At 42.1% G+C, this 19,802-nt stretch overlaps 1 protein-coding gene and 1 long non-coding RNA gene across 9 annotated transcripts in view; one reads left to right on the forward strand and one right to left on the reverse strand.

Moving 5' to 3' along the window:
• LOC123597854 (BEN domain-containing protein 5) overlaps positions 1 to 19,802 on the reverse strand; it is a 1,446,709-nt gene that overhangs the window by 279,951 nt on the left and 1,146,956 nt on the right. The gene's annotated exons all lie outside the window — the stretch shown is intronic.
• LOC123597856 lies at positions 3 to 1,995 on the forward strand. Its single transcript, XR_006712286.1, has 2 exons — positions 3 to 147; positions 1,809 to 1,995. It is a non-coding gene; the product is annotated as an uncharacterized LOC123597856 (long non-coding RNA).

Raw genomic sequence — 19,802 nt, forward strand, 5'->3', positions numbered from 1 at the left:
TGGGCGGGGCTGAGCAGGAAAGAAGCAACACGGTAGATGGCATGTAAAGTGGAATGCATCCTTTGTGAGTTATGTGTGATGTCACTTTGAGACTTCCAGAAATAACTAAGCAAGACTTTGAAGGAGCCTGGAGTCCTGCATTGGCAGGTAGGGGCATAAGCCAGCAAATCACAGGTGAATACCATAAATGGGACCCCATTTGTGCCCACAGGCTGAGGTGGTCTGGGGACACATCATTATACACTCTTTACTCATAACCCAAATAGTTCCTAGGGGTCTGAGGTCATCTCTGAAGATAGGTATGCTTATATTTCTTTTATGTATTTCTTCCCTTACTTCTAACATCTTGATGGCTAATAAGATGGCTAATAAGATCCTCTTGTTGTAACCTTGCAATATCCCCCAAATTCACTTCCTCCCTATTTCTCCAACTTCATTCTCAGTGCATGAGGAATAGGGTCCACTTTTCAGTGATTGAGGGTGGTGGTAAGAGCTAATCTATGCCTATTATTATGTTAAATGCAGGAAATATAAGAAGCAATAGAGCACAGACTTTTTCCTTAAGGATTTATGAGCTGATTTCAACCATTCATCTGAAGACTCCTCAAAATTGTCAAAAACTGAATGAGTTCACTCACTCATTCATTTAATCAATGAACAAACATTCTCTGGGCACTCTGCCAAGATTGGTGCTAGCAGCTGGGGACACATGGCCCTTGGGTCCTAAGGCCTTAAGATCCTTATGATCTAGGGAGACAAATACACAATAGAGGGCTGTGCAGTTAGCTGCACTGTTGACAGTGGCCAAGCTGAAAGAACAATGGAGATCATTTCTATGAAAAGACATTCCTTAGGTCATTTGCCCAATAATTTCCTTTCCTCATCCTCTCCCTTGGAAGATGTGTCTGAATAATATGGGTAAGGGAGAGGGCCACTGGGGAGGCAGTGTGGAGTAGGGGAAGGAGTACAGGCCATGCAGCTAGATAGTCGTGGGTTTCAGTACCCAGATCTGCCATTTGTTAGTTATCTGAACTTAGTCATTCACCTCTCTAAGTTTCAATTTTTTCATGTGTAAAAAGGGCATAATTTACATAAAGCATCTTGAATAGTCCTGGGCACATAATAGGTACTCAGTAAATGGAAGCCATTTTTATTTTATCCCAAATTTCAGGTTGTTAGTGTCAACAAATAAATGAACTTTACTATGATGAGCTATTGAAATTTTACAGTTTATCTCCCAATGACTTAGCCCAACCTATACTAACCAACACAAATGGCTTAGATATGGCCTTGCCATGTTCACCCATCTAAGGCAACCAGTTGAGATCTGCTTACTCAGTTCATTTTATTTGTTTCTCTTTCAAATTCCAAGTCTTTAATTTGACCTTTGGAGGATTCTAGTTGGCAAAAGGTCCAAGTTTTCCCACAGGCTGACTGTCTGCTGTGCTTGGGCCCAGTCCCTACATAGGGACTGGGACAATAATACTTGAAACTGATCCTTCAAGGAGGCCCTCTCCTTCCCTCCCCCTTTTCCTCAGCTCTCTGTAAAGCATCAAGAATAAACAAGAGCACATGTGGCAGGAGCATTCCTCTCTCTATGGCTGTGTTCCAACAGATGGGACACAAGAGGTAACCCTCTGGAGCCCTGATTATCAGCAGACTGGGGATAGGCAATGGGGGATAGAGACGGTGGGTAGATGGAGGAAAGCTCAAGTTATTCAGGTCAAAACTGTCTGTGCTATGGAGTCCAAGAGCTGAGAGGGGCTTCTAAGACCACTTGACACTGACACATAATTTTTCTGTGACAGATTGGGGAAGAGAGGCATCTAGAGGTATCTACAGCCACCAGCCCTCTAGTGACAAAGCGAGAACCTCAGACTCAAATCTCCAACATTCCAGTCTGTGCCTTCTTCATGTTCCTGGGCAGCTTTGTTCAAGCATCTATAATGGCTTCCTATTTCTAACTGTACCAAATTAAAATGTTCTGGTCTGGCACTTAGGGTCTATGAGATCTGATCCTCACTGTGCCTTTCTAGCTTTCTTTCAAACTCAACAGACAACTTGGACTGGTATTTCCTGATCTTGAAAATTTGATCCAAATTTTTCTCTATGTTGTTTAAATCCCCCTTTTCTCTGGTTTCTGTTCTGGGACCCCTGGTTCTTACTAAGTGTCTTCTTGGTTCTGTCCTGTCCTGACCACTTTGGTCTCTGGCTGAGGTTCAGCCTTCTTCATTACAATGCCATTTGGAGGCTCATTTAGAAGGGCACATTATGCTGTGTCAGATGAGGCAGCTGGGGAGTGGGTGGGACCTGATGTTAGAGACTTCTACTAGCAGAGTTGACTCAGCAGTGTCCAGGGCATGGCTATCTCTGACACCTGAGAACAGATGCCAAGAAGGTCTGAAATGAAAGACAAGGAGCCTTCAGCAAAGGCTAATATATGGGAGATGATCTGGAAGCTCAGGCAAGAAGGTAAACTGAGGAAAGTCTGTCTGGAAGTGAGGGTAGCATGGCCAAGGAAAGTGGTGAGAGGCTACTATCTGAAGCTCAGTCAGAAAATAAGTGTGGGTCCTCTTGTGTTGCTGGGACCTTGTAGGAGAGGAATTGCTTTTGAGGGCATTAAAATGGAGAGATGTTTCAAAGGGATGAGTTAGGACAGAAGAGGGGTTTCCCAAGGCTAAGAGTTGCCCAGAGGAAGCTACAAAGTGGAGTCAGGGATGGGAATGTACATGATACCATGGGGGAAGAGGTTGGGTGTGATTTTAGAATGAATAGCAATTTTGGTGGCTATAGGCTCTAATGAACAGAAGTAAGAGGTAGGTTAGGAGGTTCATCTTAATTTACAATAAGGACTCTGGATCAGACATTCCTTTTTATTTCCTCCCTCCTGGGTAATACTACACTGGACCAGACAAATTCATCATTTCCCGATTTATTCATTCATCAAACACTCCCTGCTCTGTGCCAGATCTTGGGTTAGAAACCGGGGAAACAAAGTGAATCATACACATTCTCTGCCATCAAGGATTTTGTTTCTTGGGGAAAAACATTCACATAAACTCAAAAATAATATGGAGTGGTAAGTACTGTGAGAGGCAGAAGCCAAGGGGCAGTGGAAGCAGAGAGGAGGAACCTGACCCAGCCTGGAGGCAGAGTAGGGATAGGAGGATAAAAGTTTCCAGAAGAAGGTAATGTCAGCTGAGGGATAAAGAGAATTAGATATGTAAAGAAGAGACAGTGTCAGATTGTTGTAGAGAGACACAGGCAGGCTTGGGAGATGACTGGCAGAAAACCAAACTAAAATAAAAATAAAAACAAAAACCCCTCAGTTCACAAGCAGAGTTCAGTGATGATAAGACTGAGCAGATAGTTCTCAGATGTCTAGATCAACAAGCACATGGCATTGGGAAGATCTGGACTCTTGGCTGTGGTTCAAGAGAAGAGAGAAGAGATTATAGGACCCAAAGAAGAGATTCTAGGCCCCATTTAAAGGAAGCCATGGTTTGATGGCAGAAGTTTCTTATATTATCTCATTTACTCTTTACCAGATTCACAATCTGGTTTCCAGGGTTTGGGACCAAAACTCCAGTTAAGAATAAGATTCTGTTTTACTTCTGATGGGTCAGACTTTGTGTATTTCCCTCCCTTGGAGGCTTGGTGGGAAGGAATGACTGATCATGGAGCAGAACTGGGAGAGAAAGGTATGTCCTACCACTAGAGTTACTACCCTTCCTTGTGAGGACTTCTTTGCTCCTTTCCCTCTGGCTCTAACAGGGACACTGTGGGCAGCTTTTTCTAGAAGCCAAGCTCAGGGCACTAAAGAAATCAGAGGAGGACTTTCTTTCTAGAAAACTTGAGCCTCACAAGCTTGGGATAAAAGAACTCACACTTCAGTTCAGTTCATCTCAGGAGAGTTCTGCACTGAGATTTGGAGCCAAAGTCCCAGGTAAGAATACCTAACTTGTCCTTCGTTATGAATATATTTCCTCAAGGAGAGTTGGCTGTGATGAGGTTGGACATGTATATTTTGAGTCCCCTGGGGAAATGCTACCATAATATTATCTCAGCAACACCTTCAGCAATATTGTTGTCTATTAGTGTCCACCAAAGACTGATTATCTCCAGTTCCCTGCCAACCTTCTCCCTGGGACTTAGAATCTCTTAGCTCTTCTCTTGAACCCCAGCTAAGAGTCTAGACTTTCTTGATGCCATTTGTGTCCTAGTATGGATAACTAAGAACTACCTGCTTGATTTTTCTCCATCACTGAGATCTGCCAGTTTGCTGCTCTTATTGGGGCTCCAGATGCAGAACACTTTAATGATGATGGTGATTTCCCAAACAGCCAGGTAGAGAGTACTTGACCTCTTGTTTGATCACATTCTTCCTTTCCCTTTTCCTCCACTCCTGAAAAGACTGTGAGCTGGGTCGAAGACAGTTGACCAGGGTGGGTGAATTACCAAGGTAACAGCAATAATGGCCATTTGTAGAGCACTGTGGCATACTAGAAAAAAACGTCAACTGGAGTCAAACAGAATAAATTTTGAATCTGTGCTTGGCTACTTACAAGCTGAGTGGCTTTCAACAAGTCACTTCACCCTCCTCAGACTCAGTTTCCACATTTGTAAAGGTAAGGGTAGTAATTCTACCAGATAAGACCTTTGCGAGAATAAATTGAATTTAATTCCTTAAGGGCTGAGTCCATAGCTATATTCTTCCTTGTACCCTCAGTAACTACAGAGCAGCTGGCATACAATAGGTGAATAATAAGTGATAGCAGTTATTAATATTTATTTGAGAAAGAATATATTCTGAACGGCCAGGTAAATCAATAAAGGGGAGGAAAAAAAAGGAAAGAATCATCTTGTTGTTCACTGTATGGACCTAGAAATCACAGAGGCAGATGGATTAAGAGTTCAAGGCGGTTCTAATTACAACACTAATATTATTAGCTGTTAATCATCTGCCTGTTGCTATCATCTCTGCTCAGAGTCAGATATGCCCTTTCTTTCTTTCTTTCTTTCATTAAAGCAAATACTGGTTCTCTAAGACATCTTTAATATAATTAATATATTTCATTACCTCTGTTCTGGCATTAGCTGCTCAAACTAAATAAAACATGGGTAGGTTTCAGCCACTCAATTGAAGAGCGTGGTGTGTGTATATGGTGGGGAGGGAGAGAGAAAGAAAGAGACAGAGAGAATAAGAAACAGAATGAGAGGGAGGGAGAGAGAATGTGGTCAGTTCTGTTGGTTTATGGAATTTGCTATGTTAAATGCTTTGTCAGGGTAGCAGTGGTTGGGTACTGGGGAGTTTGTGTGTAAGTTAAGCAATGGGGGTAACCTTTGAAAGAGTTGCTTTTTGGGTGGCCAGGTGAAATTTGAAGTGCCTTGACCAAATCTGAGACCACCCCTTTGTGGCTGAAAACCAGATTTCACTCTGCCAAGTCAATCTTAAAAACGAGCTTAAATAGAACTGTGGAGGGTCCTGAACTTCACATTCAGGCCTTTGTGGGAATGAGATAACGATTTTTTCTCTGTTGCATGAGGTGTAATAGTGTCTTAAGTATCTTTTAACCATATGACCACCCAGGTAGGAAACTGCAGAGAAGGCAATGTGTTCCACCTTTGCTAGGCTGTTACTCCAAGGTTTAGGGATCAGCATTCATTTTCCTAGTGGGTTCTGAGAGCTGGTCCTTCTAATCAATAAGCATGAAACCTCCGGCACTTTTGGACTTTTGCACCATGGAAGATGTTTCTTCATGCATGCGTGCATTCATTCCACAAATATTTGAACACCAACTATATGCCCAACAGAGAGATTAATAAAATATGGTTGTCAGTAAAGAGCCTACAGTCTAATGAAAGAAAAAGACATTGTAATATAGCGTGATACTTGCCAAGATGGAGGTTTAGGCAAATCCTGCTACAGGAATACAGATGTGCCTAATATGCCCGGGAAAGGAGGGGCTCAGGGAATGCTTTCAGAGGTCCTAAGGATGAAGAGGAATTAACCAGACCAGCAGGTGTGAGGGAAATCATTTGAAGCAGTGGGACCAGCGTATGCAAAAGCCTGGAAATGAGAGAGAACTTGATCTATTCTAAGAATTACAAATGCTTGGGAATAGTTTGAGCACAGAGAGAAAACTGAGTGGCAGATAGAAAAACTGAGGCTGGAAAGGTATATGCCCAAGTGCTTTCTTGGTAGCCAGGGACTAGCATCCCTCCTCACCTCGCCCTCAACATATATGTGACATTTTGAATGCCACTTTTTCCTGCCTCTACGGTTTCTTGGTCACCTGGGATAGTGCTCTGTTAAGTTTAGGAGCTCTCAACCTGTCCACTTAAAGGGAATTTATTTGACTTGACCAACTTCCAGAATCAAATGAAATAGTGGATATAAAGAACTCAAAGTATTCCAATCACTCCATAGAGTCAGACCTGGTTTATTACCCAGATTTTCCATTTAGGGCTATGTGAACTTGGGAAGGTTATTTAACTTCCCTGAACTTCAGTTTCTTCATTTATCAAATGAGTATGAATATGGAGAGGATTCAACAAAATAATTTGCTATCATTCTATTCGTAAACTGAAGCGTGCTGCCTCAGTGAAAGGGTCTATTAGTAATAATTAAGATTCATCTCTAATTCACCACGACCCCTATTCCACTTATGCATATATCTGGATCAAGTTCTTCTCTTTCCTACACTGCTCAGCTTGGGCTCTCCCACCAGCTGTGGTCAGCTAGAATCCCAGCTGACCAAACTGACTGGCTCTCTGCTGCCCCCACCTGTCTAGAGCCAGGATCCCACCAGAGTCTAGGACCAGAAGCCCAGCTTGGGGTTGTTTGGGCCTCCCTTTCACATTCCTGATAGGGCAGGAACAGAGAGGACAGCACCCAGGTGCCAACCTCAGCACATAATCCTTCCCAGTGTGTGTTTATGTGTATTTGAAGAGGCACCTGGGAGATGTAGGCCCATTTTGGGTGGGTAGCAGGCAAGAGGCCAAGACATTCCTTTTCTGTCCAGAGCCTAGGTGACTTCTTGAGCACCTGATAGCCTACAGCTACACCAGGAATGTTCCAGAGATTAGGCCAAATTCATATCTGAAAGGCAGATTTGGAAAGGACATCATCCTTCTTCAGAAGCAAATGATTTCACCAGCTCCATCTTCCAGCTGTGCAAATTGGTTAATTACAAGGGCTGTAATTTGCAATCAATATTATCTCCTTGGCATCTACTTCACTGAAGGCAAATATTTATGGCCACATTTGAGAAAGGGCACATTGTCTTAATCAGGGGACATAAACTGAACACTGGGATAAGTGACTCTTTCAGCACTGATGTCAGTTTTTGCTTTTTTCTCTAAGATTTGGGGGAGAAAACACAGGCAGATCCTAGATCAAGGCTCTGATTTTCACTGGATAAAAAAACCACAGGCACCGATCCCAAGGAACACATTCTAAACACAGAGAAATGCTTTATGCACAAAGATGCCTGTCATAGAATTTTTAAAAATATAATGGTGAAAAACAGTAACTTAAATATTCAATAGGAAGGTGTAAATAAGTTGTTATGCATTCACTTAATGAAATTTTATCCAGCCATTGTGAATAATGGTAATAAAGGGGTGCTTGGGAAGCTCAGCTGGTTGAGCAACTGAGTCTTAATTTCGGCTCAGGTCATGATCCCAAGATTGTGGGATCAAGCCCCGCATCAGGCTCTGTGTTGAACATAGAACCTACTTGAGATTCTCTCTCTCTCCTTCTGCTCCTCTCCCCCACTCACACTACCTCTCTAAAAGAAAAAAAAAAAAAGAAGAATGGTAATAAAGAACTACATTGTGATGTTAAAACAAGCAAACAAACAAAAAGGGCAAGAAACAAAATGAGGTAGGTGTTCAACATCTTCTTAAGGCTATGCACAGTAAAAAAGCCTGGAAGGAAATACATCAGTATGGCAGTGGTGGTAGTCCTTGAGCATGGCACCTATTTTTTCTTACATATTTTTTGAATGAACATATGTTAATTTTATAATTAAAAAATCATTTTAAAAGGCAAGCAGAGGAATGGTTGATCATACTGGCAACTTCACGAAGTCACTGTATTCCACATCCTGGAGTGAGGAAGCCAACTTCCATTGTGGAAATATATTTTCACTTGGTCAGCACATAAGTATGATGACTCCATATGGCAGGCCCCACTACCAAATGCTTATCTTTGCCTTCAAGTCTTCATGAAATAACTGGGAAAAGTCAGCCTTCCTACTATGTCAAAGAGCTTAATATGGAGTGCTAGGGGAGCATACAGCAGGCTCCTAAACCAGCCTGAATGGTCTGTGAGGACTTCCTGGAGGTGTTAACATTCAAAATAGATTCTGTAGGATACAGAGGCAAAGAAACAGAGAAAGAACATTTGAAACAAAGAAAACAGGTTAAAAAAGGCATGTGACAGAACCTGTTTGGGGAATGGTACTTCATTGTGGTCGAAATGCTGGGTGCACAGGAAAAGAGTAATATAAAGGGTCCTCAGGCCAGATTCTGAAGGGCCTTGGATGCCAATATAAATCAGCCCTTCTCTAAGAAAGGATGGAGAGATGAGGGTTTATCCTGAGGGCAATAAGGAGCCATTAAAAGAGTTAAGCAGGGACAGGAATTGGTCTGAACTGTGCACCAAGAATGTCTCTCTGGCTGCATTATGAACATGGGAACACATGTGAAGGATAGATTTGTGGGGGACAGAGGTAGAGATTGAAGGTAGAGAGACCAATGTGGGGACTATAGAAGTAGTTCTGGTTAAAGATATAAAAGTGTGAGCCAAGGAATGCTAGACTTACAAGAGCTCTTAGAAATCTTCTAGTCTCATGCCTGCGTCTGACATTGAAAAAAAAAAAAAAGCATGTTTTTGGATGAGTTTAACATTTCAATCAATAGACCAAGTAAAGCAGATTGTTTTCCCTAATGTGGGTGGGCCTTATCTAATCATTTGAAGGTCTAAATAGAACAAAAGGCTGACTCCTTCCACCCCTACCTCCCAAATAAGAGAGAACTCTTGCTGCTTGACTGCCTTTGAGTTGGGACATCAGTTTTTTCCTGCCTTTAGACTCTGATATTGGCTTTTCCTGGGTCTTGAGCCTGCCTGCCCTACCTACCTTTGGACCAGAATTACACCATCAGCTCTCCTGGGTCTGCAACTTCCCAACTGAAGATCTTGGCACTTGTCAGTCTACATAATCACATGAGCGAGTTCCTTATAACAAATATCTCCAATGATAGATAGATAGATAGATAGATACATAATAGATAGATATAGATAGATCTATTGGTATTGGTTCTGTTCTTGTAATTAGACTCCTATTAATACAGCCTATGATCAAACTGATCCTTCTGGCATCCATATTACCTCACTGGCACCAGATTAACCTGACCAGTGGCAATTCCCTTATTGTCTATACCAGCTCTTCTGGCATCAGAATTTCCAAGATTCTAGAGGGACAAAGTTTTGGTTTCTGAATACATTTAATTATTCACTACATGGTTATCCATTAGTAGAGCAAAGGTTTCCTTCTTTCTGATAGCATGTTTTTTAAGTAGGCACAGTCGGGAGACAAATCCTAAGAAGCAATTTTGCTTTCTCATCATTGTCTATCACCTCTGGTTCCCTCTGTTATGTCCAGCCCTGCTCAGTAGGCTAGAACACAGTGCCAAATAATTAACCAACTTGCCCTGCTAAGTAAGCCAGCCCTACCTGAAGACAAGCACACGTTCAGAGGTTGGCTAGACTGTGGCACCAGGGCAAAGGTCAGCTGGGGCAGACTGAAGACTCTGCTGATCAAAGGTACAGATCATTGCCGATCACCTTCCCTGGTTCTGTCCTTCTCCACTCCCCAAGTCCTCTGCTTAGAATGTACTTCCCTTTTCTTGTCTGCCTAATGCCCAGCTCCAATGCTTCCTATTCTAGATAGAGCTTCCTGCTCCCTCCTTTTTGTTCATGCAGCATCCTGAACACATTTCTATCCAAGCATGACTATTACATTTCTTCACTTCTCCTTTTCTTCCTTTGGATTTTGTCTAGGTCAAGAATCAAAACTGATTCTTCTGTATCTCAGTGCCCAGCACAAAATATGAAACAGAAGATGCACCAAAGAGTATAAAATGCATGAATGAATAATTGAATGAATGAATAAGTGATTAATAATTTGAATTTCAGTTCTGCTTATTTCAATTCTGAACCAAGGCACCACTGTTAGGCCTTAATTTTGGCATCTATAGAATGGGACTGTTTGCTTTACAGAATTTTTACAAAGGATACATGAAAGAAAGGGGATGGTGGGACTGTGCAGTCACTTAGAAAAGTTGTGTGTATGCAGGGGAGCACGCCTGCCAGCCACTGGGGTAGTTAGGTACCTTCTCCTGAGATGTGTCAAGTCTGTAAACCCTCCAATCTTTCTTTCTTCCTGCTCTCCTATTTTTACTGAAAACTCAGTAAATGTCAGGCACTGGGGATACAATGGCAGGAAAGCCAAACCTATTTTCTGCTTTTAAGGGCTCACAGTGAGGGTGTCAGATATAAAATGGCAATCACAATCAATCATGCCAAGAGCTAGGACCCAAAAAACATAGGGGCTGGGTGAAGGGCATTCACCATAGCCCACATGGTCAGAGCAGACTTTCCTTAGGATGACTTAACCTCCCATAAATAGGAGTTGGTTAACTGAAGATCGAGGATAGACCCGTTTGGAAGAGTAGAAATGAGAGAGAATGGAAGATGCTGGGAAGCTCACAGTGTAAAGTATTAGGTGAGGTGAAGTGTTAAAAGAGGAGATGATGAGTGGGTATCTGTTAAAATATAACACTGGAGGAGCAGACAGGGGCCAATCACATAGGGCTCTATTAGCTGTAGTGAGGTATTGGCCTTTACCTATAGGTCAGTGGGGTTGGGGAATGAATCTCACATGAGGCTGAGTTACCTTAGGGAGCAACATGCCCGCAATTGCTCCCTAAAGAAGTGAAGCAGGAATCCCATCAGAAGGAAACAGCTACTGGGGGGAGGCTCTGGACTTGCCATCTTTGGGGTAAAAGCTAAAGGCTGGGGAGCCTGGCCTAGAGATGAGAAGACTCCGTGGTCAGCCAGGTTGCTGTCTTCACGTGTGAGGGGCTTCTGGTGGAGAGGAAGTAAATGTGTGTTGTGTGCTCCAACACTGCTAGGACGAGTGGCTGTGACTGGCTGGCTTGGAGTCTCAGCCCTGCCACTTACTACCTCTGTAAACCTGGCAACTGGCTTAACCTCAGAGAGCCTCAGTTTCCTCATGTATGAGATGAGAACTGTAATGCTGACTTCAGCACAGTGCTGTAAGGATTTAATGTGAAGATGCACATCAAGTGTCCTGCACATGTTTGGCACGTGGGATATGAACATGTGAGGCGCCTCATGACTCTAAACATAAATACTGTGATCGGGTGAGAAGCACGTTGGCAGGGGGAACGCAGAGGGAGGAGGGAAACAAAAATACTTTCAGCTTCGAACACAAAAACAATTCCGTTTGCTTCCTATTTTGGGAATTGCTGCGGAGGCCAGGAGGGAAGGAAGGATCCCATTTTAGTGCAACCCGCCTTCTCACTGGGGCTGTGACTTCCAGTACTCCAACCTGCTTCTCGAATAAGCTTTATGAAAGATTTGGTTGCCGAACTGACCCAAGGGGCATCAGAGATTTCCTTCAAGGATCACCTTAAATATCTTGCTTCAGAAAAGCCCTCCCTGATGACGGAACCCATCCAGGATCTCCTGGTGGATTATCCTATTATAGCACATATTTTTCTCTTATTATAGATTGGCCTTATATACTTGTGTGATTGTTCGATGCCTTTCTTGTCGCCCAGGGAGGCAGAGGCAGTTTTTGAGCTCTCTATTGTATTCTCGGTATCTGGAGCAGTACCTGACACACAGTAGGCACTTTATTTACTGATGGACTAAAGGAAGAAGTACATGAATAAATGAACAAGCAGGAACCAAGGGGACAGGGAATTTTTGGCAGAGAAAACCATGAGTCAAGGCACACATGTGGCAAAATGCATTATCTATTTAAGTGGCAGGTGATAAGCTGAGTATGTCTAAGAGATAAAGATGGAAAAGTCTTTTGGGGCAGACTGTTCTGCTAAGGACAATGAGCTGTCTCCAGTGGGTGACAGGGAGACCCTGAAGGTACAAAAGCAGGAAGTCTCTGTGCTGGTGACATAGTAAGGGAGAGATTGGACAGGCTCCTTCCCTGCTTCTGGAGTCTGTGACTTGGTCCTCTGTTCTGTTCAGGACCTTTGTTTTGGATTTCAAAGCCCTTCATCCTTCTCCAACCATTGTCCATGATTTAATTCTCCACCATTGCCCATGATTTAATTTGATAGAGCTTTTATGACAGATCCTTTACTGCATTTAAGACTCAACTTTCAGGAACAACTCCTTCCTCACAGTCCCAGATAATGAGAGTTCCTGTCATTCCCTAGATAACCTTTTTTTGCACAACCATGCTCTTAACTTGCTCTGGGCCAGCCTCTGTTCCCATCATCCTATTCTCTCATTCTGTAAAATGGGATTGGTGGAAATTGTATCTATTCTCTCAGGGTTGGTAGGAGAATCAAACATGATAAAGGGTGTGAAAGTTTGCTGAATTGCACAGCATGGTCAAAGCCACATGCAATCACAATTTAGGACTGAAGCTGGTGCTCTAACATACATTAGCAAAACAGAAATCTGGGCTCCAATCCCAGTCCACCACCCCAACTCCTACCAAAAGCAAATTTGTGATGAGAGACATAGGCTTCATTCAGTGAGATTCCATAGTCCAAGGATCAGATTAACTGGCTAAGAAATTTCTAGAAACAGCCCCATAGCTGGAGAAAGAAGACATCAAGCAAAAGGAGACCAGGGACTTGAAGGTTGTAAATCTCTCTACCTAACAGGCTGAATAAAGGTCTAGGCAGGAGAAGAATAATTTACAACTCAAGCTTTGTCTTGCTCCTCTGAATTGTTTCCCTCTCTTGCTGCCAGAAAATAATGTATTTGAGCCCAACCTTCTGAACCCTAAAAGATTCCACAAATACTGAGGATTTCTGGTCTAGAGGAGGCCCTCAAGGATCCAGTCTCCAATGTCTTCCCCACCCTCACCTTCCACTGCATAACTTCATACTCTCTCCTATTCCTATCACCCAAAGTCAAGGCGCACTGGACCCTTTACCCATCCCCACCTATGCCCTCTACTCTTTCACTTCCAGGCCTCCGCACATGATGTTCCCACTGCCTGACGCTTTCTCCATTCTCCACCAATCAAGTCTTGGTTGTGCTTCAAGGTCTTCATCAAATGCTATTTCTTCTCTGAAACTTATTTTGATTTCTTAGGTGAAACTAATCCCTCTCCTTTTATTGCCTCCAGAAGACATTATTATATTGTACTTTTATTTGGTAGAAAGTCTGTTGTATTTGAATTTTAGTAGGCAGTTTCTATGTCCTCCTCCATTATATTGTATCCCTGTAACTAGTGCCTAGCACTAGTCTTCATATAGCTGAGGAGCTTGGTAAATACATGTTGAAGCAAATGAAAGACAGGTAAGGAGGGAATTAGTTTTTATTATGTATCAAATAGCATGTTAAAAACTTTGTAGATATTGACTCTTCTAATCCTGGCTTTCTCCAGCTTTCCAGGCTATGGGCCTTCAAACACAGTCAGCATCCCTTGTCTATGCTGCAGAAATGCCCTTAAAGCCCAATGGAGTGAAAGCTCTGGTATCTTATCTTTATATTCTCTGCTACCCTCCATTCTGCTCTCTGCTCTGGCTTTGGATTGCCTGACTCCATGTCCTGGCTCTTGATAACTGCCCCATGCAGATATCAACTTCAACTTGAACTAATAATCCTCTCTTGAGTAACCATGATATACAGGTATGCCGTTCTACACGCTTCCCATTTGGGAAGCCCTCCTAGGTACAGATGCAGGGAGGGGATAGTCTTAGCTGCACAGAATATTCTGGGAATATTCTATAGGATGGGAAATATTCTATAGGCTAAGAGTTGAGACAAATCTCATATGGGGGGTAATCCCTTTATGAATGGAGCCACAAGGTGCTCCAATTTGGCCAATGCTTTGGCCAAAGCATCAGACAGTAGAAGAGAGAAACCAGAGCATCCCCCCATCCACATGGAGGTGTCTTTAGAAGTGGCTGTGTCTCCTCCATGGCTCTAAGTTCTGCTGGCCACGTGGCCACGATTCTAGCTTTCACTGGGTAACCAGTACCGCTTCCCTCCCTTTGACACTCCAGGCTAGGGTGGGAGTGTCTTACTGCTATTGCTAACCTCTGAGTTTGTTCTCCATTCTCTGTTTGATTTCTCAGCTGATACTTATTTCTTGCATTCAATCCTCTTTGTTTTAAATATTTGGAGTGGTTTCTTTTTTTTGGTTATACACTTACTAATACACCCAGATTTAAAGAAAATGAAACAAAATGGCCATCTTGCATAAGAATTAACTTATAATTAGCTAAAACTATAAGCTGGTTAACTCTGCAATAGTAGTGGTCACTAGCGATAGGGTATGCCTTAGGTGCTTCCTAGACTGCCATTTACAATCTACTCTCCAGCTTCAGTTAGGGCTCTACTCTCTTCTTTTCCTCTCATATTTGAGTGGTAAGAAAATAAAAATAATTGCAGGGGTAACCTTAAATCTGTTCTACCTGATACAAACAAGTAAATCACTCATAATAAGCCTTAGTGTTTCTACTATTGTTAGCCACACTTCTGTGTGTGTGTGTGTGTGTGTGTGTGTGTGTGTGTGTGTGTCTAGTGTGTCTATGTGTGACATCTCAGAAGCACTGCTCTTTGTGATGATGCCTTACAAAATAAAGGGCTGTTGGGACAGAAGAGATCTTTAGTGTTGGCTAAGTGTGAGTTGGAACCAGAACACCCAAGTCTAATATGGGCCCAGTAACAGACCTCTCCTTTTGGGATTTTTGTACTTGCCACCATCAACATCATCATCATCATCATAGCAAACATTCATGAGCGCCTGTTATACACCAGGCATTGTGGTCTTCATGTTGACATATGAACTCAGTAAGCCATCATAACTACCTTATGAGGAAATTGAGTCGCAAAGAAATTAAAGAACTTGCCCAAGATCACATGCGTAGAATGAATGGGCAGAGTTTGGATGTGATCCCAAGCAGTCTGGCTCCAGAATTAGAGTCTATGCTGTTAGCCACAGTGCCTTAGTGCCTCTCTACAGAGCAGGCTTATCTATAGTGGCCCAGTCATTGTATCATGGCTTCTGTTCCTCCCCTCTCAGACTCTTTTCCCAAAGCATCACATTTCTACCTCCCCCACCCACACTCTTGGGTCAAGAATGTGCACATTTCATAATCACTCCATTGAAAAAGTACAGGTTCTGCTCTATGGGGTAAAAGAGGGGATCAAAGGCTCTGTCTCATACAATTCCTTTTTACCCTTGGATATAACCTGTCAGAGAGAAGCTGGAATGCCCCTCAAGGGAAGAGTTTGAGGAACAGAAAATAGGTATTTGGAAGGATTTGTCTTTCCAGGAGTTAAATCAGTTTAGAATGGAAGGGATAAGAAAAAAAATAAACACCCACAAAAATGATTTTCTGCTTTTTTTTAAGTTAAAATTATGGAAATTGTTTCTGACAGAAAATTGCTCCTAATTAATTTCTTGGCTCTGCTGGGAAAATGTACTGTTCTGTTGATTTCTAAATTCCACCAGCTTAATTATCAAAAGACATTTTTTTTCCCCTAAAACTATTAACATGTGGGTTTGCAATTGGGGGTTTGTCAGCATAGTGCGAAGGGCAAGAGGAGAGTGGGGAGACAGGGGTTGTATGGGCAACAGAAAACCTAGGAACCCAACTCAAGGCCTAGACCCCACATTTCAAAGTCCAGGAGAAGATTGTGTCCCCAGGAAAAGAAGTCTAAACGGTGCAGGCAGATTCATAAGGCAGGGAGTGCCCGGGTATGGAGTTGGAGGAGTTGAACTTCAATTCCATCTCTATTACTTTAGACAAACAGTTGAGCCTTTGTGAGCCTCAGTCATTTTTGTAAAATGGGACTAGTATAATGTTAACATTTATAGAACTCTTGCTATGTGTCAGTCAGTACCCTAAGCTTTTATGCTTATTAACATGATTAACGTGTGATTCTTCCCCAGCACCCTATGAAACAATTATTGCAACTCTCTCCATTTTACAGGTGAGAAAACAGGAACAGGGGAGCCATGCAAATTGCCTTAGGTTTCACATGTGATGTGGGGCAGAGGCCATAAAAGACCACTATAGAGAGAAAAAAAAAAAAAGCCTCATTCCTAACTATTAGTTAACTTGTCTGCCTTCCTCATTAGACTGAGAGCATCTCAAGGTCAGGGGATCATTTCCTAATTGATTTTGCATCCATAATGCAGATAATGTCTGATAAGCAAATAAATGAATTAGTAAATAGTTTAGATGCTCAATTAAATACTGGAAGAATTTAAACCTGGAATCAGTTAATTTGGTGCAGTTCAAGAAAAAAATATTCAATTTCAGTCACTTAGCAGATGTTTGCTAATCACTGTAGTAATCAATGAATAACCTTGGGCACTCAGACATTTTGCTTTTAGGGACTGATCCTAAGAAAATACTGGATAATTGCATAAAGATAGATGAACAAGGATGTTCATCACAGCATTCATTCATTCATTCATGCAACAAATATTTGTTGAGAGCCTACTGCGTACCAAGCATTGTTTTAGGCACTCTCATTGAACAAGGCAACCCAAACCCTGCCTTCGTGCAAATCATAAGCTTGTGGGGCAGACAAAAACCAAATGGATATATGATGTTAGGTAGTGATAAGAGCTAAGAACTAAAATGAAGCAGGGTAGGGAAAGGCACTAATCTTTTGGTTTGGGGCTCAGCAAAAGTGTCTCTGAGGAGGGGCAATTTGAGTACAGATGTTAATGACATGAAGGAATGAGCTATAGAAATGACTGGTGTAGAGCAAAAGTATAGTTTATAAACTAGTCTTCTTTATGACCTCAGGCAAGTCACCTCAGCCCTCTAGCATCCTGAGCTGGTGCAGAGCAAATTCCCTCTCCTCCATTCTCTCACCTGTGTTCCAGGAGCTCTACCCTCCCCCTGGGGCCCAGAACCAAGACAAGTGTTACCTGAGAGAGCCTCCCTTTACCAAAATATTTTGCAAAATCCCAAGTGTTACACAAATGTAAATGAATCCTACTCATCTGCTGGAGCTCAGCTCAACTATTACTTCCTCTTTGAAGCCTTTCCTTACTTTGTCAGGGAAGATGTTTTTGAGGTCCCTTTCATACTTTTTACATACCTTTGCTGTAGCATTTAGTTTTTTACAGGGACTGATTTTTTAAACTTTTGAGGCAAGGAAAATGTCTCATCTGTTTCTGAATCACAGCCCTTAACTCCGTGCCTGGCACATGGTAGTGCTTAATATGGAATAGCTAAATTGACTTGAAAGGAATTTGGGGATTGCACAAAATTTTAACATGACTTAGGTATGGCTCTTAGTTACATGCAAATCTATTTTCTTATACATAGTAGGCATACAAGAAAAACTCACTGAATGGACAAACCAATGCAGTAAAAAGTAGTTTATTTTTGGTGAGTGAAGATTACCTCATTCCTGCAAGGAAATCCTTGTTTTGACAATAGTCAGATATAGTAATAGAAGGATGCAGAGTGGGGACAAGTGGAGAGATGTGATAAGTATTCATATTTGCTACAGATTTACTATATGGCAGGCAATGTGTTGGGCAGACCATGAGTCATTATCTTACTTGATCTTCAGACAAATTGTGAAGGTGGTTATCATACTCATAAATGAAGAAAAATGCTTCAGAGAAATTAAGACATTACTTGCATGTGCAAAGTAAAAGGGAAGCAGTAGCACCAAGAAGCGAGGAGTGTTTGATAGTAATCCTTGCTCTCCTGAGCCCTTGTTATGGCAGGTGGTCAAGGAGAGACTGTAAAAGGCTTCAAGAGAGCTGTGGAAGATGCTGGGTTTTTCTCTCCTAGAGCTGTATCAGCTCACTGGCTCTTGTGTGAGGAGATGGTTGCTGTTTTTAGAAGGTGCTCACAGACCCACAGTCACACAAGAAACGTTTTGGTGCTTTAGCAAGTTGAAGGATCTGCAGCATGTATTCTGTACAGTCCAGACTCTATCTCAGGTAATAACAGAACTTTCCCAGTTTGCCATACTTGTTCTGCTTTGACGGTACCAAGTACTTCTCTTTTATACTGTTGCCAACAAGCTTCCTCTATTAGACTGTAAGCATTTTGAGATCAAGGGTTTGGTATTCCCACCTTTCATGTCCCTAGCCCAGAACCTGGCATAAAGAAGACCTTAAATTACTGTAAATAAAAGGAACAAGAACGTGATAGTTCATTTTGTATGTCAATTTATTGGGCCACGGGGTGCCCAGATATTTGGCTAAACATTATTTCTGAGTATGTCTGTGAGGATGTTTCTGGATGAGGTTATCACTTGAATAGGTAAACTGACGTCCCCAGTGAGGGTGGACATCATCTAGTCTGTTGAGGGTTAATAGAACAAAAAGTTTCAGTGAAGAGAAAATTTTCTCTCTCTATACTTGACTGCTGAGCTGGGACATTGGTCCTCCACCGTTGTGGGACTTATGCCATCTGTTCTCCTGGTTCTCAGGCCTTCTAACTCAGACTGTAACTATACTATGGGTTTTCTTGAGTCTCCAGCTTGCTGCCTGCAGACTCCATAATCACATGAGCCAATTACTTAAAATAAATAGCTTTTGAGTGTGTGTGTGTGTGTGTGTGTGTGTGTGTGTGTTTACACCCCACTCCACACATACACATACAGAGTCAGTCAGTTTTGTTCTCTGGAGAACCCTAATACAAATATTTTGGTACTGAGAAGTGAGCTGATGGTGTAGCAAATACCTTAAAATGTGAAGGCAGCTTTAGAAGTGGGTAATGGGTATATGCCAGAAGAATTTTGGGTGTATACACTAGAAATATGGACATTACTAGAGATTTTGGCAAGGTCTCAGACAGAAATGAAGAAGACATTGTTAGGAACTGGAGAAAAGGTGGTCCTCTAATAAAATGGCAAAGAACTTGGCTAAACTGTGTTCTAGTCTTTCGTGGGAGGTAGAACTTGTATGCAATGAAATTGGATGCTTAGCTGAGGAGATTTCTAAGCAAAGTATTGAGAAATAGCCTGTTCCTCTTGACTGCTTATAATAAAACATGAGAGAGATGAGTTGAAGAAGAGATTATTAAGCAAAAAAGAACCATACGTTAAAGATTTGGAAAAATCTCAGTCTGTTCATATTAACAAAAAGTAAGAAAGTGTTTTTGGAAGAAAGCACTAAGGATATAGCTGGACTATCACTTAATAAAGAGATCATGGGTACAACTCATAAACTTACTCAGTCACTCAAAAGAAGCCAGGAAAACAAATGGCATTATACCAGCAGAAACACTAACAGTTGAGACAAAAGGAGACAGAGAAAGTGGGATGGAATGAAGGAAGGGTGACAGACTTCTTGGGATTCTATAAAATGGAACCATAGAGCTCTTTGGTTGTGAATGTGCTTTATTCCTCAAGAAAAGAGAAGAAGAACACCGAAAGGAGATTCAGAGATCATCAGGCTGTCATTTCCACTGGAGGTCTAGGGGACAGAGCTAGTTCCTCCTCAGTTTAAAAGGGTGAGCTCACCTTTCCAGTTTTGGCAGGCTGGGATGCCCCTACCCAGTACCTTGGGTGCAGG

This window comes from Leopardus geoffroyi, chromosome C1, assembly GCF_018350155.1.
Source record: "Leopardus geoffroyi isolate Oge1 chromosome C1, O.geoffroyi_Oge1_pat1.0, whole genome shotgun sequence".
In the NCBI taxonomy this organism is placed as follows: Eukaryota; Metazoa; Chordata; class Mammalia; order Carnivora; family Felidae; genus Leopardus; species Leopardus geoffroyi.